Raw genomic sequence first — 21,611 nt, 5'->3', positions numbered from 1 at the left:
TGTGACAGGCGGAGGCATACACTTGGATAGTAGATGCCGCTAGCCCGCTTTCATGATCCAGAAGGTGCTGAAGGAACTCGAGAATAGCCTCCACAAAGCAGCACTCGGGGAGCAAATCTCTCTCTTTGCACCAGCGCGCAAAGGCCGTCCACTTGCTAGAATAAAGCTTAGCAGTGGAGCTAGCACGGACGCTCTGGATAGTACTGATTACGGCTGGAGACAGTCCTCTGCGGGACAGTCTCTGCCACTCAGCCGCCAGGCCACCAATGGCTTGCCCAGTACCGGGGGAAAGCGAATCTTTTCCCAATTGATGGCAAATCCAAGGCGAGTGAGATGGCTCACTAGACATGCGGTATGTACCATCGCCAGCCGTGCGGACGGCGTTTACACCAGCAGGTCGTCGAGGTAGGCTAGTACTCTGACGCCCTGTCTGCGCAGCGGCGCGAGAGCTGTGTCCAGACATTTCGTGAATGTCCGCGGTGCTAGAGCATAACCGAACGGGAGTCTGGTATACTCATAAGCCACACCCTGAAAAGCAAACCTCAGGAACCGTCTGTGCCAAGGCACGATAGGAACTTGAAAGTAAGCATCCTTCAGGTCTATGCTGGTGCAGAAGTCGCCAGGGAGAAACATCTCCAGTAACTGACGCACCGTCAGCATGTGGAATTTCAGTTTAGAGACTGACATGTTGAAGAGACTCAGGTCCAAAACTGGCCGCACACCACCCGTCTTTTTGGGCACATGGAAGTAGCGGGAATAATAACCTGTATCCCTCTGCTCCGGAGGGACCACTGTAATTGCCCCTTTGCCCAATAGCTCTGTGATCTCTCCCGTGAGAGCCATGGCCTGGGCAGGGGACGAGACCGCAGTCTCTATCACACCCCGGAAAGGAGGCGGGGGACAGCGGAACTGGATGGAGTATCCCTCCCTCAGAACTCGACTGAGCCAGCTGGATGGGGAGCATAACGCCATCCAGGTGGGGAAGTGGTCTGAGAGAGGCTGGGCTGAAAACCTTGGTATGTGGGAGAGGAATTGGGTATATTCCTCCTCGACCCTGACCGCCCCCATAAAACTGAAATGAATCAGAATCACGGGCCATGGGGGGTCGCCCCCGAAAGGGCTCCGGAGAAACCACAGGAGTCCCAGAAGCCCCCGCCTGGTTATCAGCCTGCTGAAAACGCGCCGCATCAGACATCACAGCGGAAGAGCTCCGCGCGTTATGCCGAACGAGAGGACGTTTCCCCCTCTCTCTCTCCCGCAAAACCCGCAGGTTGACTGGAGAGGGGGCCGGCGCGTGCAGCGAATATGAGCTGGGCACCGAGGGGTTAAAGATCCCGGTAGAAGAAATGTAAAATCCAGCGCGTGCCAGTATATCCATGTAATGGCGGTGGTCGGGGCAACGAGAATGCAGCTTCTAAAAATCTATTTTCTGCCGCGAAACGGTTGTTTTCATCAATCTGTCTTGATGAATCGCTAGTTGTGCTTACATAGAGCATAACTGTTGTGGTTTTCACATGCCATGATCTTTAGAAACGTCTTTCGAAACGAAATAACTTCCTCACTTGCTCCAGCACTAATGCACACAGCGCGCAATCGTAGCACAGCCAGTGAGGAAGCTATTTCGTGTCTAACGACGTTTCTAAAGATCATATAACAGAGGCATGTGAAATACCACAACATGCCTATGCTCTCTATGTAAGCACAACTAGCGATTCATCAAGACAGATTGATGAAAACAACCGTTTCGCGGCAGAAAATAGATTTTTAGAAGCTGCATTCTCGTTGCCCCGACCACCTCCATTACATGGATATACTGGCTCGCGCTGGATTTTACATTTCTTCTACCGGCCTCCGAACTACACCAAAGTGATCTCGGTGAGTCAAACGTCTTATAATATGTCGTAAATAAGGTCCAGGTTGTCAAAAACAAGCATTGTCCTTTAAGTGTACAAATTTGCCCTTTATTTGAAAGGTGGGGGACTACAAACTGTAGCGCCTTAGGAGAAAAGGCTTTCATCTTTCCAACGATGTGTTTACTTTGGTGAGTAACGAAACGGTTTTGTCTGTAGACTCGGACGACCGGGCCGATGAAGCGCTTTCATAGGCAAATTGCATTGAGAGTAACAGGGCGTTATACGTAGGATATCGCCCTGGACCAGGTCTAAAGCGGAGCTAGACACATTCACAATGTAATGTACGTCTTCTGTTATAAAATAACTTGACAGGAGGACCAGATTTAGAACATTAATTTACTGTCTCCTTCGTTAGCATGTCCTTACCTCCAGACACCGGTATCACGTGACTCTAACCCCTGGGTCCCTCCCAGTACGGGTAACAGCATAGCTCAATACACTACATCCCCCTTCTTAAGTTACTTCTTTCTCCCACAGACGACAAACATATCCGTCTCACTTCACAAGTCGTCAACAAATAAACAATCCCAGAAGAACATTCAGTGAGAAACAGTTCTCAGGAAGAACATAATAATAAACCCTCAGCACTGTATACAGCACATAAACAACCAAAGGTGCTCCCTGCATTAAAGCAAAACACAAAACAAACTTTACTTTTTTTAACCACAATGTCATGCAGTAAACATTAATCAATAACAGTGCAACATAACTTAGCAGAGTCCACCTTTTGTGTTTCTACTCTCTAAATCTTGTTGGAGTTTTGACCAGTCTCGCTGATCTAGTGCGAAAAGGTTGCGCAAGAGAGTCAGTAGTGTCACTGTTTCCATGTGGAGTGTGTGCAGAGGTCTGTGTGTGTGAATTGTCCTTACTAATAAACCTTGGGTTGTCACAGCTCATATCCACCTTCACATATTGCTCATGAGCAGAAGATGGAAACTCTCTCAGCAGTCTCCCTGAGATGTCTCCTGTTCCTTCTGAACATCATGCCTTCAGGCGTACTTACCACATAGGAACGTTGTTGTTCGTGCTCCCTCAGGACTACAGCTGGCTTCCAAGTGTCACCAGACTGCATCCTCACATTTTCTCCAGCATGCAGCTCAGGTAGGTGTTTAGCATGGCGATCATAGTAGCTTTTTTGTTTAGCTTGCTTTTCTTTCAGCTTGTTGTGAACATCAAGTACACCTTCAGGGGTGAGCAGTGAGGTGGACGCTGGCAGTTTTGTCTTTAACCGACGCCCCATCAGCATCTGGGCAGGTGACAGTCCCACACCTTCCAGTGGTGTATTTCTGTATTCCAGAAGCGCTATGTAAGAGTCACCAGACTTTTTGAGCAACCTTTTGACGGTTTGCACAGCTTTTTCTGCCTGTCCATTTGACTGAGCATAGTGTGGACTCGAGGTGACATGACTGAACTCCCAGCTCTCTGCAAAGCTCTTGCATTCTGCACTGGCATACTGAGGGGCATTGTCGCTGACCAGAATATCTGGAATCCCGTGCCTAGCAAATATGGACTTTATGGCAGTTATAACACCCTTACTGGTGGTGTCGGTCAGCCTCATTATCTCTGGGTATTTTGAGAAGTAGTCGACACATAGCAGATATTCCGAGCCCTTGCTGTGAAACATGTCGGTGCCAACCTTCTCCCATGGTCTATTTGGCAGGGGATGATATTTTGATTGGATTGATATTTTGCCCAAGGGCTCCATCTTGTGGCCTGAATATGCCACCAACTTGCAGCTGGATGCATGCAGCTTGCCGCTGACATCTAACGTGTGAAACGTTTTGGCTGACATGACATTACAGTCAACTCCAGTGTCAATTCGACTGTTTCAAACTTTCGTTTCAAAACAGCAATCTTGTTCCTCTCCGCCTCCGTGAAGACAAACGTGTTCTGTCCCTCTACGGGATGCGACTTAATTTAACTTAACTTAATTTTGTCCCGCCACGGTCTCCTGTCATTTCTCCCCGGCAGGCACGACTTGAAAGCTATGCTATCATGTAGCCAGTAGACATGCAAAATTGCATATGTTTGCAAACTAAAACAAGTGAACACAATTTTACTATCGAAAAATGCTTATGAGACCATTATTTTACTTATATGGGGCAAAAGTGGTTTTCCATCGGTATCTCTGTCAAATATGCTGCGATCGCGCCCAAAATTTGAACAGAGCTCGTACACGGTAATATGTGCAGGCATGTATAACCACGCACACACACACACACACACACACACACACACACACACACACACACACACGTCACTGTCGAATGGTTGGTCAGTGTTAATAAGCAGTATAAGGATGATCTCTAGTACACAGGAGCTCTGTTTCAGGCCAGACCAACACAAACACAGGCACACAGAGAACAGGTCCAAAAGCTGCTGTTGGCTCAGCCATATAACATTTCCCCCCCTCCTGCCTGCCCACACTTGGAGAAGGGTATCTTTGCAGGCCCGGAGACTTCGAGGGGGCGGGTCAACTGTCAATCAATTTCTACTTTGGCCAATCAGAGGCTGACAATCGTCTTGTCAATCAAAAACTAATTTCGCCTGAAACGGTTGTCAATCACTTTTTATTTGGCGAATCGCCTTTCTAGGAGAAGGGGTGTGAGACGCAAAGCTAATTTGTCATTAATAAGTGTCAGCTGCGGACGATCAAGCGAACATATTGGACGTCTTTCGAGTTAAGGGAGATTGACACAAGTAACATAACAATAAGCAGTTATTTTAACGTATTTTCAATTAGTTATAACATTGACAGCGCCTAAATGCTCACATTTAAGAACGTAGACGAAGATGCTGAGATGCCTAACGTTAGCTAAAAAAGCTAGTTAGTGTAAAAATCCTGCGTACAGCCCTGGTCCTGAATGTTTCAGAGGGCAGATGATAACCTCCTTCTAATCAAGGAGCAGGTGTTAATAACTCTGTCTGCATCACTACACTGGTGACATTTTGGTTGTACCGTCTGATCACAACACTGAGTTCTAATCTAATTTTTTAACCTATCTGTCTACATGTCTGTCTGTCCATCTCTATCTTTCATTGTCTGCCCCTGTTTTATTATTGTATCAGGCTTCATGTTTGGTGATGGGACCTCAGTGGATGAGACATGCTGAATAGACATAAAGATCTAGGCATGGGCAGCATCTTTCCATCCATTTAAAAATAAATATGTATTATTTTATGCCAACCTACATTGTCTAGCCCTAACCCTAACCTCTTAGAGTGCAGGAAGTGTCGGCCAGCTGTGTCGTGTCTCCATTCTCAGCGTCAGTACATCCAGTTTGATGGTTCACCTGGGCCAGTAGACTAAGCAGAGCCTCGACCCAAACAAGGTGTCCTGAATGGTCTCCCAGGTCCGCCTTGTACAACTGAACTGTCAGCCCAGTGTTTCAGTGTGGTCTACAAGCTATTCAATAAAACCTGGAGAAAATGATCTGTATCTTGTCTTTACACTTACAGCACACATGCTGCACAAATGATAACCTTAATTGTATGACACTTGTTTTGTCAAATGTACAAGGGTATCTCTGACTTGGCTAGACTGTGGATGTGGTGACTAGTCCAGGCCAGTCAGCATGGTATAAGCTGCATACAGGTGAGCGGAAGCTGAAACGCTTGTTCCTTGGCTAGGCCCAAGGCAGCTTGCCAGCAGGGTCAGGCCTGTGCCGGGAGGTCAGTACATTAGAACCCCCTTAGGCGGGCTGTATGTATCCTAGGTTCTCAAACTTATATTTGTGGTATAGAAAGGTAGAACTTGCTTGGTTGATTATGTAAGTGTGTGTGTGTGGGGTGCTGTTGATTTTCCTCCACACATCTCTCAGCCATATGTTTCCCCTATGTGGATCTGAAAACTGATGGGGATTAAATTAGGTTGCTAAGAGAACTGCTAGTCACCAGAAGCATTCAAGAACATAACCCGTGCTGGAATACTAGTGTATGAACAAAGCAATACAAGTAGAGCACATCTACTGACAGGCTGGCTGAATGACTAGAAGACTGACTTGGGACCTCCACTGAGGACATCCCAGTCCTGGCTATGGATCAGTAGTGATGCTCCCCTGCCCCTGTAGTCCAGGCATTTTATGACATAACCTTGAACAAATTGCAACAGAAATTATTTCAACTGTTGTAGTGTCATACATATGTTCTTTATAACATATCAGTTAGTCCCCCAAAATCCCAGTGCTGGAAAGTAATGAAAAATGCAGATGGAAGGTATGTGACAAATATACCAATTTCCAATTTTCGCCTATGTAAAAGAAAAAGGTTTATGCATGTTTTCTTGTCTGATGTCCACACAACACTGTCCACCAACCAGAAACTATATAGGATGCATCACAGTGCATATACAGAAATATATTTTTAATTCTATTGGCATTTGGTGAAGAGAAAAGGGGTGAATCTCACACATATTGCAACAGAAAATCTGACGTGTATTAATCAAATAGCTCAAGAGTCTAGAACCCTGGAGAGGACAGTCTACAACCCTGGAGAACAGTCTACAGCCCTGTAGAGAACAGTAGAACCCTGGAGAACAGTCTACAGCCCTGTAGAGAACAGTAGAACCCTGGAGAACAGTCTACAGCCCTGGAGAGAACAGTAGAACCCTGGAGAGGACAGTCTGAGACGTAGAACCGTCCATAGCAGAGCAGCCAGGTGCTAGAGGGTCCACTTCAGATACCTGTGGGAGAAAATCACACGCGCGTGCGCGCGCACACACACACACACACGATTAGAGGGTCCACTTCAGGAGAGAAGAGAACATGAGCAGGATGATAATAATAATAATAATAACTTGCATTCATCATCATCTTCATCATCACATGCCGCCTGATGTGAATTTGCACACCCTGATCCTTTACAGCTGCTACATGCAACAGAACACTCAAGGCCATGTTTCTTGCATGTGCACCTCAGGCTGCTGCAGTCTGTCTTGCAGGTGCATCTGAAGACCTTAAGAAGTTCTTGTGGAGCTGGTGGTAAGTCCGTCTGGACAGGGACAAGCCTCCCATCATTCTCTTTCCACCCCCATTCTTGTGGCAGGAGTTCATCTACAGGTTCCTTCCACTGTTGCACCTGGTAGTACACACGGAGACTCTGGTACTTTGCTGCTGCTGACGTTGGTGGTAGACTCTGTGGCTGTACATGAGAAGTGCTGGTAGCCACCTTCTCACAAAAGCGCTTGTATCTTAGACTGTCAAGTCCCTCCCCAGGCTTCCCATTGTACAGGCACAGCCAAGCATTCTCTCCTGCTGACACAATCTCTGCTCTAGAAGCTGACTATGAGTCAAACACTGTAGCTTGCTGATAGAACTCGCTGCTGGCTCTGAACTTCTTGAGGGGAGCTCCTTTCCCAATGCCATAAAGGCAGGACGTAGTGTCACACCCAGCTATAGCATGAATGAAGAGAATGTGAGTGCACACACTGGGACCTAGCTGCTGCTTGATGGACTTGATGTTCCAGATGCGTGGCTTCATGCTTTTCATGGGCTCAAGTTTGAAGAAGAGGTCATGGGAGTTGAGGTTGGTGTGGTAGATGAGGAGGACGAGCAGATCTGTATCATGTCACCAGGATGGGGGTGGAAAGAGAATGATGGGAGGCTTGTCCCTGTCCAGACAGACTTCAGCTCCACAAGAACTTCTTAAGGTCATCAGATGCACCTGCAAGACAGACTGCAGCAGCCTGAGGTGCACATGCAAGAAACATGGCCTTGAGTGTTCTGTTGCATGTAGCAGCTGTAAAGGATCAGGGTGTGCAAATTCACATCAGGCGGCATGTGATGATGAAGATGATGATGAATGCAAGTTATTATTATTATTATCATCCTGCTCATGTTCTCTTCTCTCCTGAAGTGGACCCTCTAATCGTGTGTGTGTGTGTGTGTGTGTGTGTGTGTGCGCCCGCACGCGCGTGTGATTTTCTCCCACAGGTATCTGAAGTGGACCCTCTAGCACCTGGCTGCTCTGCTATGGACGGTTCTACGTCTCAGACTGTCCTCTCCAGGGTTCTACTGTTCTCTACAGGGCTGTAGACTGTTCTCCAGGGTTCTACTGTTCTCTACAGGGCTGTAGACTGTTCTCCAGGGTTGTAGACTGTTCTCGCCAGGGTTCTAGACTCTTGAGCTATTTGATTAATACACGTCAGATTTTCTGTTGCAATATGTGTGAGATTCACCCCTTTTCTCTTCACCAAATGCCAATAGAATTAAAAAATATATTTCTGTATATGCACTGTGATGCATCCTATATAGTTTCTGGTTCATTGGGGACAGTGTTGAGTGGACATCAGACAAGAAAACATGCATAAACCTTTTTCTTTTACATAGGCAAAAATTGGAAATTGGTATACTTTATCTGCATTTTTCATTACTTTCCACCACTGGGATTTTGGGGGACTTTTGATATGTTATAAAGAACATATGTATGACACTAAAACAGTTGAAATAATTTCTGTTGCAATTTTTTCCATATTGACCCCTTTTGTCTCATAAAATGCCTGGACTACTGGGCTAGTGTAGGCCATTGCTAGCCTCTACCCACAAGCCTCCATTACATTGATCATAAGCCTACTAAGAGAATACCAAGCGGAGTCTTGGTAAGGCTTTTATCATCATGATTTATTAAGTCTTTCAAGATACATGATTTGCATTAAAAAATATAATCTCTCTCACACACAGTCATGTAATCCAGTAAATCTAACTCCATAACAAATTGCATTAGGCCTACGTAACTAGCAAGCTAACTATAGCGAACGAAGTCAATGTAGATAGCTAGCTACGTTATTAATTAGCTTAGCTAGCTACGTAACTAGAAAATGTAAATAGCTAGCGAACTAGCTATAGCGTCATTTCTACCACGCCCTTAGAGAAAGGCGATTCGCCAAATAGAAAGTGATTGACAACCGTTTCAGGCGAAATGAGTTTTTGATTGACAAGACGATTGTCAGCCTGTGATTGGCCAAAGTAAAAATTGATTGACAGTTGACCCGCCCCCTCCAAGTCTCCGGCCTGCAGAGATACACACTTGAAATCCAGTCGGAAGAACGGCAAAAACGTATTTTCCACCGATAAACTCCACTAGTGCATACTACTGTTCTTGTTTAAGTGTTGTGGTTAAGTCTATTTCTGCAATAACTGCACTTATAGCTGTATTTATTCTTCTAACGTTAACGTTACCACTCTTTGCTTCGGGAGCCGACATGTTTGTTTAGCGAGCGGCAGGGACACGAACCAATCAGGGGCTGCTTTCCACTGTGGGGGCGGGACAGCAGTTAAAACGCAGTCCCTGATTGGCCCGGTATGGTCTGGATTTTGGGATATTCGCTCTGGAGGAGGCGAAGGCCTACGGAAGAGCATTAGGGCCAACAACTGAGTTTATTATTTTTTAAGCTTCTGAGTTTAAAGCCAGAATTTCTGATTTCCAAAAATCGTTTACATGTGCTGCCAGACAGCTCAAGTTTGGATACATTTAGTTGCTGTGTGTATCAGTATCTGCTCTGCTGTTTTAGCTAACGTTTGGTAACGTAACGAATAACATTACAGCTAAAACTTATGAACTATTTGCTAGCCAGCTAGCTAACTGATTTAGCAGGGTGAGTGGGAGACCTCCAACTGACACTCAGATCCGACTTGAGAAGATAACTTTACGCTGCCCGTTTTGTGTTCTCTGCAGGTAGATGGGCAAAAGCTTCCCTTTCTAGGCTAACGGTAAAGCTAGGCTAACGCGAGCTTCTTGTCTTTGAAATTGAGAGTTTAACATGTTTTTGAAAGATTTTTCACGGTGCCCACCCACATCCATTGTATGACCAAAACGGTGGTAGAACAATTATCAGACTTTCTCAAAATTGCTAGTTTTGTCAACTTTTTGATCTGAACCATTGTTACTATGGATGTATTAATAGAACCACAGTTGATCATCCAGGATCACACCCCTGATTCCTCGCTGTCCAAGTTGGCGTCTCCACGGTATCGTCAGTCAGTAAAATGGTGATGGACAGGTCTCGATGCCTAGGCTACCTTCCCCCGGGAAGAACAGTCAGGTTGAGCTTCAAGGTGTGTCGCCATCCACTCCGAGATGTCAGCCAAACACGCAGCAATGCTTATTGTTGTTTCTGCCTCATATGCTAGGCTAGGGGTGTGTAGGGGTGGGTCGTAGCCTATACCCACCTCCCTTGTTCTCTGTAAAGCGCATTGTGTTGCCTCTGGGTATGAAATGCGCTATACAAATAAAACTTTGATTGATTGATTGATTGATTGATAGGCATTAAGAGGATAAGTAAGCTATACAGTAAGTAAGCCATAACCCCAGGGAAACTCAACCTTTTAGTGCTGCTGTCCCTGATGGACCAGCTCTATGCTGCTGTTTCTCAGTAACCATGGAGATGGCATGGATGTCTAGGAGGATAGTACCTGACTGGTTGCTTGACTCCAGATACACACAACACAGACTGACCACAAGCCGCCTGAGAAAACAGTGTGTGGCCATGGAGTAGGTGTACATCACACAGAATCAACCAGATATCTCACAATTCCCTGGTAGAGGAGCACATGGCTGTAACCTATTCAATAATGTTAGATCAAGTTTCATGAAAGGATTTGAGATATCAAACGGGTTCATATCCTTATCGGTGTATGATGTTCTGTCGCCACCTGGTGGAGATTTAGAGGCTGCTAGAAGTATGAATTCAGGCGTTTTGTAGTCAGGATTTATAGATCTAAATCTCAGCTATCAACTTTTGTTCGAAGCTGATATGACGCTGTGGAGGCCCCCCTGAATTTTCATGGTCACTATTGGAGTTGAGTGTTAAACTAATTTGTGTTGTCAGACCACCGTCTTATTTCGACGTTCCACCCAGTTACTAACTTATGTAAATTGGCATTAATATTTCAATAGACTCGATCAAATTTGTAGTAGCTCATCTCTGACTAGGCTACATCTGGCAAATATCACACTGCTAATTCTTTCATGGTTTTCGTGAGCTGGTTGAGTAAGAAAAGGACTGAGCCTGACTATTCGTGAGCTGTGTAACCCCCCCCCCACTCAATAATGAAGTGAAACGAAATGGCGAGTCAGTCTGAGTGTCAGGCTTATTCATGAATTGAATATCAGTTTAGCTGGCTTGTCATGCACAATTGTACAATTGCAGTGATTTGGTTTTAAAAGCTGATGTATAATGCTGACCAGATGTACACTCCAAGAACTACCCCCTGTTGACCACTCACTCATCAGTTGCCTGTTATCATTCCTCTTTCTGAAGTGTTAATTTGTCTCCTCAGGTTGGATCCTGCTCATGCAGGGGCAAGGGGCTCCAGTTAAACTGGAATGCCCCACATCTCCAGCTAACCAGAAGCCCATACCCACCCCTGCTACAGACCCCCCAATGCTCCCACTACCCCCAAGCCTGAGACCACCACCCCCAAGCCTGAGACCACCACCCCGAAGCTGTGGAACAGCCTGCCGCCACAAATTCAGTCTGCCCAGACCCTAGACATGTTTAAATCACAGCTTAAGACTCACCTGTTTTCACTGGCTTTCTAAGGCTAGTTAAGCCGTACATCCCTGGCCCTCGTATGACTGTGTTGTTTTTAAATGGTGCATTGTTTGTATGTATTGTCTGTTTTTATTTTATTTATACTGTAAAGCACTTTGGTGCAACTTCGGTTGATTTTAAATGTGCTATATAAATAAAGTTGACCTTGACCTTGACCTATCTAGCTCTAACTCTAAATCTTTTTTTCACTCAGTTCAGTTCACTGAGCACAGCCGTGGGAGCGGTGCTTATTAGCGCGTCAGTATACAACGGAGACCCAAACACAGGCCAAGAATGTTCACAGACTTTATTCTCAAATTAAATGAACATCCAAAACATACATGTAACAACAATTGTCATCTCAAGAGCCTGAGTTGTCACCGTGGCCTCGACATGAGGTTGGTAGGTAGGAAGGTAGATAGGTGAGTGGGTGGCTAAATCGGTGTTGGTGGATTGGTAATCAAGGGGTTATTTGTTATGTCTTGTGTCTCTTCCGTGGCTAGGGTTGGGTGGAACTGGAATCTGGCTCCTCAGACCTTTCCTGAGGGGCTCAAACGTTGGCCCCACCTGTCTGTCAGAGAGGGCTGGCTGGTCCCGGTCACTTGAGGATGGTGGTTTGGCAGATGGTGCTGCCATCTTCAAAAGAGAATCCGAGCTGGAAGAGGCCATTCCAGGAAAGACTCCTTCCCACTGATCGCGAAAGCGCCTCCGATGGAGAGCCAGCTTCAGGTCCTGCTTCCATTGGTCGTCAGGCGATTGTGGAACCTTCATCTCAGATTTTCCCTTTGAACCTTCACTCTTGTGAGTAGAGGCAGATGCGCTGACACCACTAGACGTCATGCCGGTGGACAGGTGGGTAGACTTTATCGTGGCAGGGCCGTTTCTCCGTGGTGGTTTGGAAGAAAGGGCTGTGCCAGCCGCCCTCTGCATCAGACAGTCCGAGGTAGAAGTGGCCTTTCCAGGAAAGACTCTTTCCCAGTGATCGCGAAAGCGCCTCCGATGGAGTGCCAGCTCCAGGTCCTGCTTCCACTGGGAGTCAGGCGATTGTGGGCGAACCTTCATCTCAGATTGTCCCTTTGGACCTTTACCCTTGTGCGCAGAGGCAGATGCGCCGACACCACTAGATGACACAGCGGTGGAGAGGTGGGTCGATGTTATCGGGGCGCGGTCGTGTCGTCGTGGTGGTTTGGAAGAAGGGTCTGTTTCAGCCGCCTTCTGCACTAGACAGTTCGAGCAGGAATCGGCCTTTCCATGAAAAACTCCTTCCCACTTCTTGCGAAAGAGCCTCCTACCAAGCTTCAGCTTCCAGTCAGCCTCAGGTGACGGTGGAGCGTTCTTCTCAGGTTTTCCCTTTGACCAGACCCCACGTTTAGAGGACGACTCGCCGACACCACCAGACGCCATGGGGCTGTTCCCTCGACTGAACCGAGACCTGGCAGAGACCATGTCGTCTTCACAGTCGTCCCCCGGGTCACAGGGATGATAGTGTGAGCTGCTGGAGTGTGAGCTGCCTTCAGATCGGCTGTCCATCTCCAGCAGCGCTTCCACATGGCCGAAGCACTTGTCGCATGCGGTCACATCAATGTCACACCGTTCCCTTTTGAGAGAATGAAATACAAACTAAGATGACTTGATTACTTCGATAGATTTAAATATTAGGGCTGTCAATTTAACATGTTAATTAGATTAAATAATTATACAAAATTAATACACAAAAATGAACGGAAAGGTCTGTTGAAATATCTTCATTTGGGGGCTTCTGCCAGCAACAAAAATGACATAGGATCAATTTGTGATTAACTGTGATTAATTAATTACAGATCATGTAATTAATTAGAGTAATTTTTTAATCATTTGACAGCCCTAATAATATATAATCGAAATGCATCATATTATGCCACTCATTATACACATAACACACACACACACACATATCTCTCTCTCTCTCACTCACACACACACAAACATTGTTTTGGATGCACTGAAAAAAAAACATAATAAACTTACCGATCAATGTTTGAACAGATTCCATCCTAATTTAGAAAGAAAAGACAAGATGGCTGGTACAGGCTTCACAAAGACAGAACAACTCCTGGAATCGTTTGAATTGTGAATTATTAAATTACAATGAAACTTTGATTACTAACCTCCGTGTATCCTTGATGCTTTCTCCACTGATCTAGTATCCAATTTACTACCACGACCAGGGAGAGCACAAACAGAAGTACCAAGCAGAGCCGTGTTGCATCAAGGCCCTGGACCAGGCTTGTTGGCACATCACCGACTAACTGAGGTTGAATTATCACCCTCTCTCGGCATCTAAAAACATTCTTAGTCTCACTATATAACATATAAAGCCATGTCTTTGACAACATGTTCAGACTGCAAACACCACAGCACTGACGCTTGTCCACTTGTCAAAGCTTTATATACCCTGCCGTTGCTACGTGTATGTTACGTCATAGTGCGAACACCCATGTCACAGACCGGATATTCCAGTGACGGTTCAAGCTAGCCTAGTATGACCATCCCATGAATGACCATCTCGATCTAGCGAGCTCACTGCTTCGCTCCGCAATATCGGGCTGGCCTTCGCCCCATAGAGAGCGATTATGTGGGCGGGGCTACTTGCCTTGACAGACAAACACCTTCAGCCAATAAGCATTCAGCAAACTTTCGTCCAAATCCAGGCTGCAGGCCCGGAGACTTCGAGGGGGCGGGTCAACTGTCAATCAATTTCTACTTTGGCCAATCAGAGGCAGACAATCGTCTTGTCAATCAAAAACTAATTTCGCCTGAAACGGTTGTCAATCACTTTTTATTTGGCGAATCGCCTTTCTCTTAGGAGAAGGGGTGTGAGACGCAAAGCTAATTTGTCATTAATAAGTGTCAGCTGCGGACGATCAAGCGAACATATTGGACGTCTTTCGAGGTAAGGGAGATTGACACAAGTAACATAACAATAAGCAGTTATTTTAACGTATTTTCAATTAGTTATAACATTGACAGCGCCTAAATGCTCACATTTAAGAACGTAGACGAAGATGCTGAGATGCCTAACGTTAGCTAAATAGCTAAGTTAGTGTATACATCCACGATCCTAGCCGTCACAACGTGGCTAGCTAGGTGTAGGCTGTTCTTGACCCAAGTTAACATTAGCAAAGCGGTGTACCTGCGCACATGCACAAACAGCAGTGCTTCTACAAAGAAATCTATCATATTTATTTTCTCATGTAAACACTGGGCGTTTGGTGTTGCCAAGCAATTAAGCTCTTTGCACAAATTCCACTACTTCCTGAAATTCTACAGGCATCCTTATTTCCTGTCCTATACCATTGGATGGAAGTTATTAATCAGGTGTGCCGCTTATATAGATAAACAAATAGACAGGTAGGTGTGTATATATATATACACAGTATGCATGATTATGTTCTGTTAAAAATATATAATTTGTTGACAGGAAACCAAGAGGTACAAGAGAGTGGAAGAGAGGGGACAGGAGGAGAGGATATAGAGATGAGAGGTGAGATACCTGATGTTAGCCAAAGAGACACTACATTAATTAGATCCTGGCAAGTTTAATAAATAATGTGGATGGGTGGGTGTGGGTGTGTGTGTTTATAGCTTATGTTTATGTTTTGTTAATTTGTGGACAGGAGATGAAAATGGACACCACAGTGGAGGAGAGGTGACAGGAGGAGACCAGCATGGACAAAAGACAGGAGGAGAGGTGACAGGAGGAGACCAACATGGACACCACAGTGGAAGAGAGGTGACAGGAGGAGACCAACATGGACACCACAGTGGAAGAGAGGTGACAGGAGGAGACCAACATGGACACCACAGTGGAAGAGAGGTGACAGGAGGAGACCAACATGGACAAGAGTGGAAGAGAGGTGACGGGAGGAGACCAACATGGACACCACAGTGGAAGAGAGGTGACAGGAGGAGACCAACATGGACATCAGAGTGGAGGAGGCCAGGCTGGGAGAGAGGTGACAGGAGGAGCTAGTCTCATGTTTCTAATAGATGGTGTGTTCTCATCAACATTCACTTAAGTTGTGTCCTCTCTGGATGACCTCCACTGCTCTGTTAAAGATGATATTAATCCAATATGATGCGTGTTGTTCTTTATAGATCTAGCCTCTTCATTTTGCTCTCAAAGTGCACCAGATTGAAGCACCACAACTAAATGACCTCGGTATTACAAAAATCCTGCGTACAGCCCTGGTCCTGAATGTTTCAGAGGGCAGATGATAACCTCCTTCTAATCAAGGAGCAGGTGTTAATAACTCTGTCTGCATCACTACACTGGTGACATTTTGGTTGTACCGTCTGATCACAACACTGAGTTCTAATCTAATTTTTTAACCTATCTGTCTACATGTCTGTCTGTCCATCTCTATCTTTCATTGTCTGCCCCTGTTTTATTATTGTATCAGGCTTCATGTTTGGTGATGGGACCTCAGTGGATGAGAACAGACATGCTGAATAGACATAAAGATCTAGGCATGGGCAGCATCTTTCCATCCATTTAAAAATAAATATGTATTATTTTATGCCAACCTACATTGTCTAGCCCTAACCCTAACCTCTTAGAGTGCAGGAAGTGTCGGCCAGCTGTGTCGTGTCTCCATTCTCAGCGTCAGTACATCCAGTTTGATGGTTCACCTGGGCCAGTAGACTAAGCAGAGCCTCGACCCAAACAAGGTGTCCTGAATGGTCTCCCAGGTCCGCCTTGTACAACTGAACTGTCAGCCCAGTGTTTCAGTGTGGTCTACAAGCTATTCAATAAAACCTGGAGAAAATGATCTGTATCTTGTCTTTACACTTACAGCACACATGCTGCACAAATGATAACCTTAATTGTATGACACTTGTTTTGTCAAATGTACAAGGGTATCTCTGACTTGGCTAGACTGTGGATGTGGTGACTAGTCCAGGCCAGTCAGCATGGTATAAGCTGCATACAGGTGAGCGGAAGCTGAAACGCTTGTTCCTTGGCTAGGCCCAAGGCAGCTTGCCAGCAGGGTCAGGCCTGTGCCGGGAGGTCAGTACATTAGAACCCCCTTAGGCGGGCTGTATGTATCCTAGGTTCTCAAACTTATATTTGTGGTATAGAAAGGTAGAACTTGCTTGGTTGATTATGTAAGTGTGTGTGTGTGGGGTGCTGTTGATTTTCCTCCACACATCTCTCAGACATATTATGTTTCCCCTATGTGGATCTGAAAACTGATGGGGATTAAATTAGGTTGCTAAGAGAACTGCTAGTCACCAGAAGCATTCAAGAACATAACCCGTGCTGGAATACTAGTGTATGAACAAAGCAATACAAGTAGAGCACATCTACTGACAGGCTGGCTGAATGACTAGAAGACTGACTTGGGACCTCCACTGAGGACATCCCAGTCCTGGCTATGGATCAGTAGTGATGCTCCCCTGCCCCTGTAGTCCAGGCATTTTATGACATAACCTTGAACAAATTGCAACAGAAATTATTTCAACTGTTGTAGTGTCATACATATGTTCTTTATAACATATCAGTTAGTCCCCCAAAATCCCAGTGCTGGAAAGTAATGAAAAATGCAGATGGAAGGTATGTGACAAATATACCAATTTCCAATTTTCGCCTATGTAAAAGAAAAAGGTTTATGCATGTTTTCTTGTCTGATGTCCACACAACACTGTCCACCAACCAGAAACTATATAGGATGCATCACAGTGCATATACAGAAATATATTTTTAATTCTATTGGCATTTGGTGAAGAGAAAAGGGGTGAATCTCACACATATTGCAACAGAAAATCTGACGTGTATTAATCAAATAGCTCAAGAGTCTAGAACCCTGGAGAGGACAGTCTACAACCCTGGAGAACAGTCTACAGCCCTGTAGAGAACAGTAGAACCCTGGAGAACAGTCTACAGCCCTGTAGAGAACAGTAGAACCCTGGAGAACAGTCTACAGCCCTGGAGAACAGTCTACAGCCCTGTAGAGAACAGTAGAACCCTGGAGAACAGTCTACAGCCCTGTAGAGAACAGTAGAACCCTGGAGAACAGTCTACAGCCCTGGAGAGAACAGTAGAACCCTGGAGAGGACAGTCTGAGACGTAGAACGGTCCATAGCAGAGCAGCCAGGTGCTAGAGGGTCCACTTCAGATACCTGTGGGAGAAAATCACACGCGCGTGCGCGCGCACACACACACACACACGATTAGAGGGTCCACTTCAGGAGAGAAGAGAACATGAGCAGGATGATAATAATAATAGACATAGACGGGATAAACAAATGGGGATATTGATATTGAGTTAATGTTAGCGGTAGACATGTGAGATTCATAAGACGCATCACTGATGCCAGTGACGCCACAATATCAGGGAAATTGAGCAATTGCTTCCCTGTAGTGCAAACTTGCAAGATTCGCTCAGTTATTAACCCTTCTTGCCTTTTTTGTTGTTGGTTTTCTCTCTCCTCCTTCCTCTCTGTGCAGTTCTCCTGTGTGCTGAGCCGCTATCCCATGTATTGCCACTGCTGACAGGGTAGAGCTCAGCCCCATGCAGAAGTGAGTGATGAGGAGAGGGAAGATCATTTTCCCGTTTTTTTCCCTCCAGTTTTAGGAACCGTCTCAAGAATGTGTTCCCCACTTTTATGCCTTTAAATCAGGGTTGGAGTATTCCAGGTGTGTGGCCATGGCCATGAACACCAGTAGAGGAGGGAACCAAGTGTCTCATTCTCTCTCCACAGTTGTGTGGTTGTAACCCCCCACTAGCTACATATTCATTCAATCTTTATTAAACCTCGTGAATCAATTGAGAGTAAGCTCTCATTTACAATGACGTATAATCACTCTATATTTGAACTTGTACTACAGGTGAGATAATCCTTTTTAATGGTCTCTCTCATTCGCTCTCCTAGCTGTGATGTTAGAGTTGTGCAAGACTTGGGTGTTCTCCTGCTCTGAGTGCCCATTCTCCTATACCTCCCAGATCTACCTCCACAAGCACATCAAGAGGAGCCATGACAACCTCTGTCTCTGCTGAGGAACACACAGAGCATTATGAAGTAGCCAGTGCCTTGGCGAAGGTGTTTGAGCAGCAGTCATCAATGGATTAACTCCCAAGACACAAGGAAGAGACAGCGCAACACACGCTATGACTCCAGTGACGAAGGTAATATAATAAAGTGCATTCAACAGTCCCAAAAGAGTACTACTTGAGTTGACTAATCTGAGCTAATTTACCTCTACTATATGTTCCAGTGCCCAGGCAGCCGGTCGGCAGAACTCAGACCAGACCAGCTATGCCAGGTGCCAGAGCCGGAAGGCCTGCTCTGCCAGTTATCAATGCAGGTATCCATGCATGTTTGTGTTGGTGAAATGTCTATGCATATTTGCACACTTACAGTTAACTCAGGACTTTCTGAAGACTCATGTACTCAGTTCACTAATTCGCTCATCTCACATCTTACTACTCGGCAGTAGATGTTCATCGCCCGGGTCCTTTGAGCCAAGGCGCTGTGAGCCCAGGCCCTTCAGCCCTTCAGACGTCCAGGCACGAGCAGCATGCATCAGCGATTAGCACCCCGGCCAGACCAGGTCAGGGTCTGACATGTCTCATGTCGAGTTGATTCTTCCCCTTATGCCAGAATCACTACGCCGCCAGCACCATAGTTTCCTGCTCATCCCTTTATCCTCTGGTTTTCAGGTAGTTCTCTGATGCCATCGCCTGTGAGACCAACAGCTCCAGCAGTGTTGCCATCAAGCTCTGCAGATGCTGGTATGCTGAATTTTGTGAACTACTTCATGCTGCATGTAGGGATATACTTTGAGCTGAATATCCATTATGGGACCGTACAATTACTTATAGCCACATCTGTGTTTAATATCCAGACTTCCAGAGGATGATGTGTCAGCAGTTCTCCAGCGTCATGCAGAGTCTGAGGGAGATGGCACAGACAATGATGAGGCTGGAGCAGAGACTGGAGCAGAGACTGTCCGGCGAGTCTGCAGACAGCTATCGGGGAGCAGTACTGGATGACCTGCACCCTGCTAAAACGGAGGAGGAGCTGCTGGTCTTGGAGGAGCAGCTGAAGGACAAGGATCATCAAAGGAAGATGGTGAGTAACTTCAGGGCAGAACTTTGTTCCTTATTTTTGCAGGGAAGTGTTAAGGAAATGTAAAAGTAAATGATTGTCTTTATGTTTTGCAGACACGATATCTGAGTTCCATTGGCGGCAAAGATCTGCCAGATGTGGTCCGGCGGGTGCTGTCAGCCATTGCCATACACAGAGTGTGGTGTGTCTACAGCGTCCATGGGAAGAGGGGGAAGAAGCCTCTGAAGAATATGACCCTCTACAATGTCATATTACGTAAGGGATTGTTCATATTTTCGCAAAATAATACATTGTCTTTGCTTCATGCCATGTGCATTGAAACCATTCCCTTTTTGGTTAAAAGGTGCAGTTATGGCCTGTAAGCCAAGCACCACTGTGACGGAGGTGTCTGCCCAGCTGCAGGAGATGCTGAAACATGCCCCTGCTCGATGCAAAAAGGTATGTGATGTCAGGCAGTTAATTTTCTCGTATCCAGTGACATGGCACGCTTCCAATGAACGTATGCGACTTGCTTTTACAGCCATTTCATTATGTCCTTAGGCATCTGCTCCAGCCCAGCTGACCTCCCCAGCCCAGCCCCTGACCGCAGCTCCAGCCCTGACCACAGTGGAGTATTCAGATGAGGATGACCTCTTCTGCCCAGACCCTCGATTCAGATGTGGGTGACCCCCAGCCCGTCTCCCTAAACCTGCCTTTCCAGCCTGCCAGGATGGATGCCTTTTTTGTAAATAGTTTTTGTAAATTTTAACCTTTTTTTTGTGGGATACAACGGTCTGTTCCCGGTCTGCCTGCCACAGAATGCGCACTGTTTCATTTTTGTTTTTAGAACTTTTGCAATTGTCAGATAATGGGTTGCTAGCCAGAGCTTGTACATGCTTTTTTTTGCTTTTCTGGCTATGCGTAATGTGACAGACCGTAAACCTCATCCTTGTAAATATGTATACTTTTAATTTGTAATGTACTTTGTGTAATAAAATGTTCTAAACTGTTCAGTCTTATATTGGTTTGTATCATAATGCTTGCTGCTATATCCCCATATAGCATTAATTCGTTTTTGTACTGGTAAATGCTAAATATAGCCAGTGGTACTGCAAATGCTAAATATAGCCAGTGGTACTGCAAATGCTAAATATAGCCAGTGGTCAGTAAGTGACCATATTTGCACCGTGCGAAAAAGACGTGCAGACCAAGTCATATAAATACCTGTAAATCTAGTGTCAGCCAAGTGAGTTTATTACGGAAGTTCCTGCCCACGTTTTTTGCACGCGGCCGCACCATATTTGCACCGTGCGAAAAAGACGTGCAGACCAAGTCATATAAATACCTGTTAATCTAGTGTCAGCCAAGTGAGTTTATAACGGAGGTTCCTGCCCACGTGATCACGTGCGTTCTTTGCACGCGGCCGAAACTTCGGAATGACGTGTCGTTCTAACGTAGCGTCTACTAAACGGCAGATCTCGCGTTTCCGTAAATGGCCGCGTAATTTCCGCACGCGGCGCAGACGAATCGTCACCTATAGCGGCCGTATGTAGAACGTTTGCGCAACCTGCGTGTGTTAGTAGGGCTATTGGCAGCGGATAGTCACCCCCTTCCGTTGAAAAAAAGTCTGCCCATCAGCCAGCTATATCGCCTGCGCAGAAATTGCAGCACGGATGCAGAGTTCGAACGACAGTCTGAACTAATGTTACAACGATTTCGTGACAGGAAATATCCAGAACAGTGGCTCTCAGACGCCTCAGTTCGAGTTAGAGCAACTAAACGAGAAGATCTATTCAAAGGAAAGGAAAAGAGAACCATTCTCCACTAACTATATTTTGACGTTTAATCCGAGTAGTCAGGATATCAAATCAATAGTATTAAAGCACTGGCATATTCCATCATCGGATAAATCCCTCAACAATGTTTTCTAACACCAACCTTTATTTACATATAAACGTTCCACAAACATCAGGGACACACTGGTGAAAGCAGATATCCACTCGTCCCGGAGACTGGCCTTTATCAAGGGCAATTACCCGTGCAGATCTTGTACTTCCTGTAAACATATGATTAAAACA

This window comes from Borostomias antarcticus (genome assembly GCF_949987555.1).
Source record: "Borostomias antarcticus genome assembly, chromosome: 5".
NCBI classification, from domain to species: Eukaryota; Metazoa; Chordata; class Actinopteri; order Stomiiformes; family Stomiidae; genus Borostomias; species Borostomias antarcticus.
This window is presented reverse-complemented; position numbering follows the sequence as displayed.